At 41.9% G+C, this 14099-nt stretch overlaps 1 protein-coding gene across 1 annotated transcript in view; it reads right to left on the reverse strand.

Moving 5' to 3' along the window:
• Positions 1-14099, reverse strand: part of syt1a (synaptotagmin Ia) — a 119891-nt gene that overhangs the window by 87510 nt on the left and 18282 nt on the right. The gene's annotated exons all lie outside the window — the stretch shown is intronic.

Raw genomic sequence — 14099 nt, forward strand, 5'->3', positions numbered from 1 at the left:
TCATTCATAATAGACAGATGGGACACTTTGCAAATGACTATGAGCGTGCTTCTTCTTTCAATATTTCACTTTTTAAATTCAATTATACAACACAAATGCCTCACAAAAACATTCTTCTTTTGGCCTCAAGTACCGTAGGAGCACAGTTGGGAGTGAAATCAGGCAGAAATAATTAAGTTTACAACCATTTACTTTGAGTTTCAACCAGTTAGGTTTCTATTATGAGAAATTGGCTTCAACCCAAACTCCATAGTCTATTTCAAAATGGTAATAAGTCTTATAATAATTGGTCACAGAAGTCTCATTCGCACGCTGCAGATGGCGCCCCACGTAAACATACAGTATGTTGGACCGCTTTGATGGATTCAAAGAACAAACATGCTGTATGAGCCAGAAGAAGGTCATGACCTCTGCCTACATATGCACAAATGAGAGCCTAACTACACTGTGACCATGTGATGAGATTACATGTTCAATACAGAAGATTTCTGGAAACCAGCAATGCAACATGTCAAAAAATGGGAAAACTTGAGATTGTAAGAAGATAATTGCAATTCTTCCACAACCACTTGATTAAAATGGATAAATGGACAAAGGTCATGAATCTTAACGCGTCCAACTCCAACATGGCCAAAGCTGCACTCCACCGGCTTCATAGTGTTTCTAAATTGGCCCGTGCTGTTAAGAGAAATCAGGACTGGATGTATTATAATTATTGGATGTAAGGAAGTCAGCCCTTCAGAGAGGTGAGGTGTTACCCTCCTAAATTAGATGTAAGTGCGGTGACCAATATCACACCATGTTAGGGGGGCTGAATTTGCACGGCACCAGCAGATCTGAATCAAACTTTAGTCATAGGCCCAAAAGTTCCTTTTCATGCGTTGATGCATTCACACACGCACATTACCTCGCAAAACGATTGACCTCCACGCCGAATTACAGCCTCCGAGGATGAAATCTGTGGCCGCCAAAGGGTGGGGAACATTGGGTCGCAGCTAAAAAAACACACACAATTTCTTCTGCCAACATGTGGATGAAAGCAACCCGATATTTACCGATCACCCCCTCGGTAGAAACATACAAATGGAGAGAGCGAGAGCGACAGAGAGAGAGGAAACACAGAGGAAGCTTTGTCCATTGATTGCTAATAGCAGGCCAGCTCTGGTACTGATTTTCTGCCGTCTTCCAAAAGATGATGCTGTGAAAGATATAAACAGCAACTAATTAGAGGCTGATATTTAGCAGTGGACGGCAGGGGGGCTTTGAAAGCAAACGCTGTGCTTTTACTGAAAAGGTGTTTTGATGAATGTGTAACAGTGGAAAAACAAACACCTTGAGATATGTTTGTCCAAAAATAGGCTTCAAATGCCAGGGGATTATTGACACCCAATAAGCTCGGTGAAGAGAGCCTAAAGACACGTCTCTATTTACAGTGGAGGAGTCGAGACTAGAACCTTTAGGAGTGAGGGCCCTTTAGCTATATTTCACTGTACGAGGCGTGAAAATCACATGTCATTGCAGGGAATGCCCTGAAATCTACCAAAATATATGTTTTGTTGCCATTTTTACACTTCATGCCTAACAGAGAGAGAGAGAACAATGTAATTAATTATAATGATGGTAAATGTCATTATCCTAATCCTGAGGAGGAAAAGCTTCCAAAAATATGATCAGTCTGTGTGTTTAATAGCTTGGTAGCCCGTAGTTCTTCTCTGCTCTCTTATTTAAAAGAACAGTCTTGTGCTGCCCTGCCTTCACAGTAATATCCCCGGCAAACATTCCTCCAGGGAGTTCGCTGGAGGCGAGCTCAAACATTATTATCGTGGCGGTTTCATTGCTCGTCTGGTGAACGAAGCCATCAGTCTCATCCGCTGCAGAGGGACCAGCCTGGACTGGAGTGGCATCGTCTCCTCATGTTACTGAGGTCAGGCCTTTCTGGTGCATCAACGGTGACCAACATTACAGTAGGAATTGGGTAAAACCAAATTAAGATCTGTATTTGGTAGATTGTTTAATGTACTATAGATCTGTTGATTATGTTTTTTTGATATGATATAAATATAATATATAATATATGAATATAAAAAGGGTGTTGGGCAAATCACGATGGACGCTGGTGGTGCTTATTATCCAGTTGGGTGCCATTAAAGCATTGTAGAAGTAGACATGATTACAAAAGTGCCTGTCAAACCTGAGACAATTAAAAGGCTCTATTTTACAAACATGTACTACTACAGCCGGTCTAGCACTAATGAATCTTTTTGCATTTGGTCACCATAACCAATGGTCCGAGATAAACAACTGACCAGCCCACTTCCCCTTTGTCTCGCTACAACGCATCAAATATTCTGATGTGTGCACAAACACTGCAAAGCTCATTGTAAAAAGTGTCATGGAAAACACAACATTAAGCTTGGCCTCATATTGGTGTTTAGATCTTAAAATCTATTTAATAAGAAGCTGAGGGGACCAATGTTTAAGGAACAATAGTGGCCGCTCTGTTTAGCAGCAGGGACACAAAGCAAATATCCGGTTTAGAGATATTACCGCTGGGAAGGAAGAGCCTTCATCATTCTGTGCGGATGGAACGACTTCCATTGTCTTCCTGATGCCGGTTGCTTCTTTCCCACCAGACAGGCAGCCTTGACAACAGCCATGTGTGAGGCCCACTTGAATCTGGCTAAAATAATTTGGCAGAAGGATACCAACCAGGCTGTTAGCAAACAGCCAAAAGATGAATGCACCTCTATTCTGCCAAACCTTTGCACAAGGGCACTTGTGTTTTTGTGGGAGGCAATGAGACTGCCGTATGAGACCGTCTGGTATCCCCCCCCCCCCCTGTTTCTGAGCTGTTTACATGTCATACAGCGCTGATGGCTTGTTATTTTTATGTAGAGTGTGTTTGGTTGTCAAAGATGATGACAGCTTTATCTTCTTACAAGGTGCACGGAGAAAGGAACCTAATGACGGCTACAACCGAAAGAAACACAAAATTTGTGGGAGTTTTGACCCATGAGTAACTGTCAGTTATTAAATGTATTTGTTTTTTACCTTTTTTACATTAAGTACAGCAACTGAAAGCTGCTCCTGCACTTGAGGCACATTTAATGAGTCAGGTGTTTATATTTCATGCAGAATCCTCCCTTTTGAAACGCAAAATAAAGGCATCACATTAATGAACAAATGTAGCTTCAGGGTTTTATTCTCATGTTCTGGTCTCACTGTACTGCAACAGTATACCTGGAGAGTTACAGTATGCAGTGTTTCCCCTACCACTGTCTTGGAGGGGCGCTGCACCCCGCCAATGGAGCCCCGCGCCCCGCCTGAAATTCAAGGTGTTTGTTTTCTTTCCTCAAAATATTAAAAAAAATATTTTTTGCTTTACTTTTCACATTGACAGGTCTCTTTTATTAAATACACTCAACTCTTATGCTATTGATCTAATTTATGTGCACGTTTCAGTGTGTACTGTCTACTTTGAGCATTCTCTCCTTCGCTCCGTTTTGCGAAGGGCGGGGCTTCGCAGCTGACACACACACACGTGCGCACATACATACAGAGCGGGAAAAAAGGAGAGGGGGAGAGCTAAAGAGAAACAGCGCCACGTACGCACACATGCGTCCCCTGTCGCACGGACCTCATCCAGCCCCTCTTTACTAAAAAGAGACGTTATTGATTCCATCACATACTATTTGTAATGACAATCTGAAAGTGCTCACAACTCAACCAGAGAAGTCTATCCAGGACGTGTACTCCAGCCTTGAGAAACAACAGAGGGACAGCCTCAAACTTCCCAATTATAAACAAGCTGTGGTCAATGAAGGTCAAGCTTTTTTTTTTTTCGCTATTCAGCAGACCATCTGGACAAAGCAGGCAGGTAGCCTTTGATATTTGTACTCGCACATCCGGGCCAGAACCTCAGAACTGGCATCTAACTACAACCGATATTTAAAATGTACTTCGGCAGAGAGAGAGACAAGACGTCTGAATCCCACCCAGGCAACATGAAAGTTAGTGTAAAACCAGCAGACGGCAGACCGGGTCTCCTAGAGCCTATAACGAGGGTTTACGCAGGTTTAATGACTAACAAGACAAGCTCCCCATGAACATTTATAGATTCAGGATTAAAAACTGAAACATATTTTTCTCTGCTCCACAGAAAAGACACTTGAAGAGTCACTATTATGGTAGACATAGAATAGAATAAGTCATTTTGGATTTTCATTATAAATAACCCCTCGTCAAAGAACCTTATCGTTAATTTAGTGGGGTATTAGTCCTCAAACTCCATCAACAGTGAAACCACATAACAAAGGCCCAGACAAACTGATTTCTACACATTCATTCTGCTTTGCCTCGGTCCGTTGAGGCTGGAAGAATAATTAAATGTTTTGTTTGCTTTGTGTTTGGTGCAAAGGAGAAATGATGGGTCTCTGCTGTCAGTTACTGTATGATCTGTTGCTCTAGTTAGGCCGGGCCTGTCACTCAACATTTCTCTCTCTTGACATCAAAACATTTGATAATCACGCCGCTACAGATGCTGAAGAAAGGGGGAAAAAGAAGAGAAGCGCTGTGCCTACTAATTATGCTGCCTGACATGTCTCTGGACTAGACTGCATGACATTTAACAATAAATTGCATTTTTGCCAATTTACTTAGCTGAACATGCAAGAGTAACAATCAAAGCTGAATGCGTGCAAATAAAAATGTTATATATATATATATATATATATATATATATGTGACAGGAATCAGTGAAACAGGCGTAGTCATTGTGGCGCATCCATGGCTTTGGTTTGATTGTTTAGAAGGAAAATATAAGCTGACTTGTCACTTTGATTATGGAGATACGTTTCTTTGGCAAACATATGTTTGATTCTCAAACCACTAAAGGCTCCGCGAGCGCACTGCTATGGGTGCAGGTGGAACACAGGCGATAAACAAAACAAATGTGACCCTCAGAAAACCTTATTTTAATCTGGAGTGTGTGTGTGTGTGTTTTCCTGTAGAGGCTCTTTTGATTGGCCAGATTTAATTAGCAGAACTAAGGTAGACTCTTTATACTGATGCGATAACCTTGGAGCCTCCACGGCTAAAGCCCAGTTGAATGGAGCGTATTTGAGCATTCGGCATTAAGTAAATGAAGTAAACCTATTAAGGTTTAATTAAATAAAAGGATGTGTTTTTTCGTGTATGAATGATTTATTGTTAGGATCGAGCGAAGAACGCCAGAAACCGTCCGGTAGAGTAGAATGCCCTTGAAGCTGGCACTCAACTCGACGGCATAATAACATTCAGATGGTCTCCCCGCATGATGATGACACAGCATTGGCAAGCCCTGCCTCTCCGGTGCTTTGCCCTTGAATGATAAAGCCTTTACCGTATGCATGTACAGTTAGTTTGACATCCACCAGCAGGCCTTTCCGTTTGGTATCTGCAGAAAAGGAAACTGATTTTTCCCTTGCGTCCATTGTTGCTACCTGAGACACGCGACTCCCTCTTAATGCGGGAGTTGAAAGGTACGCAGACTTTGCATAACGTGAAGCCTCACACTGTTTATTAGAGGAGACAACCGTGACCATATGCGGCGTACTGCCAGGCTCACCGGTCACCTCCCCCGCTCAGGATGACCCACTTTGAGCTGAACATCGATCAAACACTGTTTAATTTGAAATAGAGCATCTTAAGTCTAAGCCAGTCTGGGTAAGCTGTTTAAGGCAATGCTCTTAGGGTTAGATCCATAACACAATACGTTGTTTAAGTGACACACCACTGTACCTGCTGGACTGAAAGATAGCAGAAAACCCTGCATGCTGATATGAAGATATTTTATAGATTCACAGAATATGAAATGTAGAAAGTGGATGAGGTACTCTTTGAACTCTCCCTCCTCTCTGCTTAGGTTTGATCAGGACTCAATCCTCTCATGTAACACAATCAAACTGAATGACAGCACTCAGAGTCTGCACTCCAGATAATCATGCAATCAAATTGCATTATTTGGCTTCCACAGGTGCAAAGCGAATGTGGAGCATCTGCCGTCGAGGCCAATTTCAGACGTATTTTGCTCATTCGCCTCGACAGATCTCTGCGGAAATCATTGTTCACGTGATGAGAGGTTTCCTTCGTGTTTGAATGTTTGATAATGGGATGTTACAGACGACAATTCCAGTGATAACAATTGTGTGAAGGACTTCAGTCACGTGGTATTGTCCATTTATAAACATATACAGACTGTCCAGCACTCATAATAACCTGGCGTGATTGCGTAGACAGAAGAGTTTTTATTTCACGCAGGATATACTTCAATGTATTATTTTAGGCACACAAATGAGACAGGGGGTGAACTGCATTCAGATATCCTTCATCTACTTATCCATAGCCTAATTTACCTGCTTCACATGTATCTTGATTTCTCCAAATCACCCATGTTAATGCATTAAAGCTAGAGCTTCAAGACGGTCGCTTATTAAAAATGCAACACAATTATTGCGCAGGCGGAACAAGGCAACCTCTCTCATGTCAATGTGAAAACGGGCAGTTGCTGGCATGCAGATGGCACATGAATAGCAAGTTGAGAAGAAAAGAAAAAGATCTCGCTGAGCAGGAGTCTTTTTGCCAAACGCTGACTTTACCAGCCCTGTTTTAACGGTCGCTAGGCAACACTCATTAGTATGCTCCACTGATTGAGTCAGAGAGATGGGATGGATGAACCCAAAGTTAGACCTGCGCTCAGAGGCAATTGGATCTCTTTAGGGACAGTTTGGGACACCTGACGCACTGCTGTAGTTAAGCTGAAATGTAAAGTGTATGTAGTTGTTTGCTAGGACAGCATAAACCTGGAGTTTTACTGCTGAGGCTTCAGATTGCACATTTCCTGCCATCAAACTGCATTATTTCTTTAAATAATGGGACATTTTTAAACATAAATGGACCCAGGGCAGCGTAAATAAGATAAAGCTAAAGTAAGATTTTTGTTTACCCATGGAATTAGGTTGCTCAAAAATTGCTTTACTGTTAAATAAACTTGTGCTTTTGCATTTAGATAACGACACAGTCAGTTCATTACTGACTGAAATGCTTATTCGCTTTTTATTTATTGCCTCTGATGTGAAAGTAGCTTAAAAAAAAAACATAAGAAGAAAATATAAAGCTGTACAACTGAAGCGTTATTGTTAGAAAATCCACAGTTGTTAGTGTTTGAAATGAGCAACTGTGACCTTGTGATAAACATAAATCAGCAGACATACATGCACACACACTAGACTGTATTTAAATATACTCCCCAATGATGCTTAGTTATTCTTTTCATTTCAAGGTTGGACAGGAGAAAATAACCAATAAACCTTCAAGGGTGGTTTGCCCTTGTTACTATGGGTGCACATATATCTCTACCACATAGGTGTGGATCACATCCAGATCCAGTTCATTAGTTTCAGATTGAGTGCTGGCTCATTTTGCCGTTGAGAGTATAGAAAATCCAATTTTGCGCTCATCCTACTCGCCAATTCTTTCTTTGGGAATCTTTTCGGGTGGCCTGGCTAATGAGCTCCCATGAAATTTGGTTTTCACACCAGACACTATAGCTCATTGTGTCCAGGCCAGCATTTACTCCCCCCCCCCCCCCCCCCCCCACCCCCTCCACTCTTTAGTGCTTGCACACACACTACACAAATGAGACTATTTGAATTTGAGGATGCTGCCAAGTGGAAGTTTTCAGTCATTACTTTACAGCCACTTTATGACCATTATTCAGATGAGCAGAATCGTCTTTCAGTGACACAATTTAATCGTAAGTTAAGTGTTTTACACTATGAAGGTCAGTCATACAGAAGGGACTTTAATTAAACAATACTTATACTGCTGTATGTATGTTTGAGGAGTTATTGATCACTGTATTCTTCTCCATGAACCTTTGTAGCAAGACTTACTATAAGAAATGTATGGAGCTTTTTTACTCTATTTGTGCTTAGATTTGCCTCTCCTCAAACTTCATATAAAGCAAACGCACCCACAACGAGGTAGGGGTCATTTCATTGGTCAACGCTACACCTGACGTTCTACTTGGTTGGGGGGAATTTTGGACCAAAGAGCAGAGGAGAAATCAGAGAGCAGATGTTTCACGTGTGCACAGAAGCAGCCTGAGTGTGAGGAGAAGGGCTGAAGCTGGAGCGCAGGAAATCTGTGCAAGCAACAATATATTTGAGTGCAAGCATGTTGTTTGAGGAGAGGCAGAGCAAATAAAGATGGGAGAAAAACTACAGTTTTGCACTTTATACATATAAATATAAAATGACAGTACATAAAGCTTTCAAAATACTGTAATGAAGTTTTAGGCATGATCATATTCAAGGTCCAATATTATCACCAGGCAATCCTGTAAAACCTTGGATTGCATTCGTTTTTCAAACATGTTCAAATTATTGCTTTCTACTAATTCTGCACTTATAATTAAGGACAAATACCCTATTGTTAAGGTTGGTATATATATATATATATAGGGCTAGGCGACTAAATCAGTTAGTTAGAGTTAGGGAAATATCATTATGAAGTTTAATAAAAGGATAAATTAATTACAGATCTGTGACAAGATGACAAGATCTTCCTCTTTCCTCCACAAAAAGTACGTCAGCTGACGAGGTGGGAGTATAGTGCACAATGAGACAGACTTTGTTTGCCTTTCATACTGAGAAGCAACACGTTTTGCAAGTTACAAATGACAAGGGTATGTGGCGGTCTGTGGCCCTGAGTGCACTACATGCTTATTTCTGTCCCGCTGTCCGTATTTAAATGGTTAAATGAAGGTCCTCTTGTACGTCAGGACATAAACACACACTAACACACACACACACACACAAACAAACTGCATCATCTAGCAGCCGCATAGATTAGTCCGTTTTAATCAAGTTTGTTTGATGAGAGCATGGTTTGACTGGGACAGCTGGCAGCAAAGGACAGAAGAATTGAATTAGTCCTGGCGCAGACAGTACAGTAAACCTCTGAGGAAATGTGCTCCTAAGATTGAGGACTGACCATTTTACATAGTACTAAAAAAATATATCCTAACCATTGCAGATGACAATTGGAAGAATTGTCATGGGTTTTATTTTTTGAGAAATGAAACCCCCCAAAACAATAAGCCCTACGTGTAGTTCATGGCCTCATGACTACATTAAAAACATACAGATTTCACAAAAAGGCTTGTGCAAGACTGGAAGGATTATGTTCTTATAATAACTACAATGTGAGAGGTGTTTTCACAGCAGGGACATTGGAACTGTGAAAGAGGCAAACGCTCACCTTGATGTCATTATATTCTCAAGTCTTTACGGTATGTGTTTGAGTCCAGCAGGGTCGAGTCTATTTCCATCCGGCATTCTACGACAGCGGTGAAGCCAGCAGAGTGCACACTGGATGCAGTCAGTAAGGCATATTCAGTATTCCACGAGTCAAGCTATTTGAACCCTTTTATGACCTTTATGTTTCATTAAGAAGTCATGGCACAATGTCCAGCGTGTCAAACTGAACAAAAATGGCCAAGGTCCCTGAAAGCTTCAACCAGGGTTTGTCAAACATCTACTTCTTTTGAGAACAATAGAGCTTTGACATAAAGAAGCAGGGGGTAACTGCAGTTATAGGTTAATGGGACGCAATCAAAGTTAGAATAGTCTCTATGAATGTGCTCTGATGTATGAAAAGGTCAAATTCTGTGAGCCTGCAAGCCACCGTCCAGACAGAGAATAAAAAGTTAAAAGTATGTTGAAGTCTGATCCACGGGAGTTGTGATGCAAGAAGAAAAGCCCCGTCAGTCTGATTGGTGACCGAACCGTCACAGTCTCTTTGTGACGCAGCTTGCTCCGTCTAATCAGTTGTTTTTGTTCTGGCAGAAAGGCACTATCATCGCAGCTCACGTCCATTATCCTTAATTAACAGAGCAGAGGGCTGCAGATGAGACAGAGATGCGCAGTGTGGAGACACAAGTGTGGGTTGCATCCTCTGTCGTGGTTTGAGCATCTTTCAGTTTCCTTTAAACAGCAACACTAACGACAAAGTTTGTGAATAATGAGCGTCATGCTGCTTTTTTGCAGAAAATGACATGCTAATTTGACCTATTGATTTTCTTTTTACCAGGAATTTGTCATCACATCACCGCGCATCATTGAATGCAAGCGACTCAGGACTTCACAAAACAATTATATTAAAGCATAGTGAAGTGCAGCCTCCGACCTAATCAGCGGTGCAAAGTAACGTTAAGGAGCACTTATTGTCTAGACTCCCTGGTTCCTAAAGTTCCAGAAGAAAAAGATTACAAACTTTGTTGATTCAGTACATTTATAATAGAGGGCTTCCAGAGTGGATCGCTAAGATGCTCTGTGTAGCACAGCCATTTTTGGTCAAGAAAAAAGATCAACGTCTGCTAGTTAAAACACGTAAAAGATAGGCTAGCTCTAGCTAAAGTGCTGCGAGACCATTCCAGAGAAGTGATAGAAAGCAGCATAGTGCTCTCTGCTGTAGATGAGGTTTACTTGCCGTGTTTAATAGAGCCTATATGTGAGGGAAATGAACAGTTTGCTGTAGATTTAGCCAAAATATGCACGATGACAACAGATAACGTGCATTAACAGATCTTAGGGATTAGTATGCAAAACTGTTCAATTTTGATTATCATGGCTCGTATATTAGGACGCTAATTTAGAAGTGGGATATTGAATTGGTTCAGCTTTGGCATTATATTGTGCATATAATCAATGTCAGTCAATCCTTTCAGGATACTCAATTTCCCCTTTTAATTGGAACGTAATGTCCATAGGAAATGCCAAAACGAGGACTGTAATTTCCCAGTGCCACACTACATTCATTATCAAGGCTCGGTAAACAAAGGCTTCCATTGGTGCCATGCTCTGTCAGTCTGCAACGTCAGAACTCGTCCTATTCCATTTACAATTCAGCATATTATAAGAAGCAATTACCAGTGCTATAGCAAAGCCCGCTCGAGGAAAATCATATATTGATTACCAATTAGTGCCTAATACAAATGTAACCATTGCTTGGAAAGCGAAATTACTCTTCCGATTATGCTTTCTGCACATGTATAAAGACAATCTTATGTTTAAAAAGGTGATGAGCTCTCAGGGAGTGGGCGGAGGGAGTCCTATGATTGGCTTGAGTGGTTTTCTGCTCCATTTCCAGCAGAGCTTTGTGTTACATAAGATGGCCTATTGTGTCATGTGAACTAGTCTGTGCTGGACGGAGCTGCTGCTGCTGCTGCGGCATGTGTGTGCATGTATGTTACACAAATGGCATGGCATGATACAATTTGCAATGGTTGTGTAAAATATAACGGTGTTTTCCTGATGTTGACGTGCATAAGGAAGTGTCTCAACAATGGAATTACACTTAAGATCTTATGTTTGTAAAAAAATATATCAATGTACTTGAGGCTTTTTCTGATAGCCATCAATGTAACATTAAAAACACTAGATTGTAAAACCTAGCGGAGTGTAAATGTGTCCGGTTTAAGTCCAAACCACGAGAAAATAACAGTAAGAGAAACCTCCGTCAGTCCTCCTGAGGACAAACAACAATTATTTTGAAGAGAGGAAAAGAGAAGCGTGCAATCAAGAGCCCCTCTTCTCACTTGTTATTCCTGCATACTGTAGCAACTTCTACTAAACCACACGTTCCCCTCAAATCACATGCAAATGTAATTTGTGTTCCCAAGTTGGAGACACCAACTGCCCACCCACCTCCCGGGATATTTGCATGTGAAGATTGCACTGCTTAAACCATTGAGAAGGTGGAGGGATGAGGGGACTGTGGAGGAGCGGTCTGTACCCGAAAGAAATTCATATTCATCAGTTTGTTACGGAAAACTTGCGGGACACCACAAGTGCAGAATACATCAGCCCGTGGACGTCAGCGTGACGAATACCACAGCATAGTTCTTATCCTAAATAATGCCTGTGGCTACATGCACTCACACAGACCCCACCATTTCTTATTAACACTCAAATGTAGGTGTGATTTTGTACATTTCTTCAACCGCTCATGGTCACTGTAGACGTAGCTATACCTGACTCACAGCTGATGGCAGTTCTTGCACAATCCGTACTGGTACATTCAGAATTCTCCTTTTTACACTCCCCTGCTTTACAGCGGCTGCTCATCGAATGGATTGAGACACGGTGCACGACAACAGTTTGACCCAAGACGCATCGATTGGATGCAAAGAAATTAAAGGGCAAGTCCCACCAAGCACAAAATTGGCCTTAGAAAAGAAGCCCCTTCATCATGTACCACGTAACGACCGAGACAGGAGGACATCTGGTCCTCCTCGATGTTCATCTTTGCAAATCTAAAAAACAATTGAGGGTTTTAATTATCATCTAATATCCAAGACAACGCAGAAGCAACACACAGTTGAGGCAAACAACCATAAGACATTAAATTCAGAAGTATTGTATGTGGTGATCAGGTTCTAATTAAACATGCAGCCAGATCTTTTTATTAAACTAAACTTTTCCAGGTTGTCACGCTGGTGGTCAGCACTCTATTGTAGCCTGAAGGCCGTCTGGCTTAAGCAGCTAGATAATGTTCTCTAGTGTCCCTTGATCTGCAGCCTGCAATGTTGGCTGGAAATTTAAAGTGACAGAGAGCACTTTAAAGGTTTTGTTCCTTCAGGCGGCTGGCTTTCAGTGTCCAGCTTGGAAACAACCAGACCTCACCCTCAAAGGCCGCGCAATGTGACCATGAGCTTTAACAAAAAAAGTCTGTTTTTCATTGTGTTGTCAGGGAGATTCTGACAAATGGTATCAACAGTGATGATCTGACTTCAACCAATCCTGAAACGGTGAAATAGAAACAAACAAAAAGTAATAAAACTAAAACGGATTCTCCATTTACCTTCTTTTCACTGTGTGAGGTAGAGAGAAGGGATGTGATGCAATGAAGTGTGATGAATGGAGGTGATCAAACATCCAAGGTTGAAACGATGACTAATGAGGCATTGTTGGTGGAGTTGAGATGATCGATATGGTGACAAAGCTGGCAGTCAGACCAACAGAGACTGGCATGAGGGTGAAACTGGGTGGCTCTCAGGGTGCCAGTCACACCCATCAGTACTGGACATAAAGTATGGTGTGTAAAAACCTCCAGGGTGTATAAGAATCATTATCACAGCAAACGGCAAGAGCTGTAATTAATATAATGTTCTTGTATAAAAACAAACAACCATCTGATTGCACGGTTTAGAAGTAGTGCAAAATTGTGTTGAAAAAGCCAAAAGAGTAGGAATAAAGTGCAGAGGTTGGGTGAGATGCTGGATGGAGCGGCGTGGGCATCACAGACTGTATAGCCTACTTTTACACCAACTCCTGTCTGAGGGCACAGACGCACCGAGTTCAAGACACCCAGGAGACAGAGAGACAGAACAGAGGGAGAAAGAGAGAGAGAGGCGATGGGCCAGAGCCAAGTCTCATCCTGCCTCTGCAGACACCAGACGAGCACCCACCTGATCACCACCCCAGGGGGGTAACAAAGCAGCACACAACAGCTGACAGTGGCACATTCATTACCTATAGATTATTCCCAAGCAACAGCAATTATCAGTCTTCCACCGACAGGCAGGAGCACACTGTAAAGCTTTGGGTGCGTCTCTCGGCAGAAGGAAGTAATACTACCCTGATGATGGGGGGGGGGAAAGAGCCGTCAGGCTTAGTAAAGAACCACTGAAGGTACGCCGCCATCTTGAGTGAGTGCAAGTGCCATCGCTGGCTGTGAGTCATGTTTATATTTAGATTGGGGAGGAAGAGGAGCAACCAGGCGAATAATGCACATCACCTTCCTCAGTTGGCTGTGTGTGAGAGAGAAAGAGAATATTTGTCTGTGTGTGAGTATGTGTGTGTGTGTGTGTGTGTGTGTGTGTGTGTGTGTGTGTGGATGATTGTGATCCACTGTCTGACCTAGAAAAGCAGTTGCACCAATCAGAAGATTGGTGGCAGTTGGGCAACACACTCCACAGTATAAATAACTTGCTGTGTGCCAGTTGCATGCATAATTACAGAGCAGAGAAGCAGAAGCATGTAGCCTAAAAATAATAA

The sequence above is a fragment of the Cottoperca gobio genome, chromosome 23, assembly GCF_900634415.1.
Source record: "Cottoperca gobio chromosome 23, fCotGob3.1, whole genome shotgun sequence".
Classification (NCBI taxonomy): Eukaryota; Metazoa; Chordata; class Actinopteri; order Perciformes; family Bovichtidae; genus Cottoperca; species Cottoperca gobio.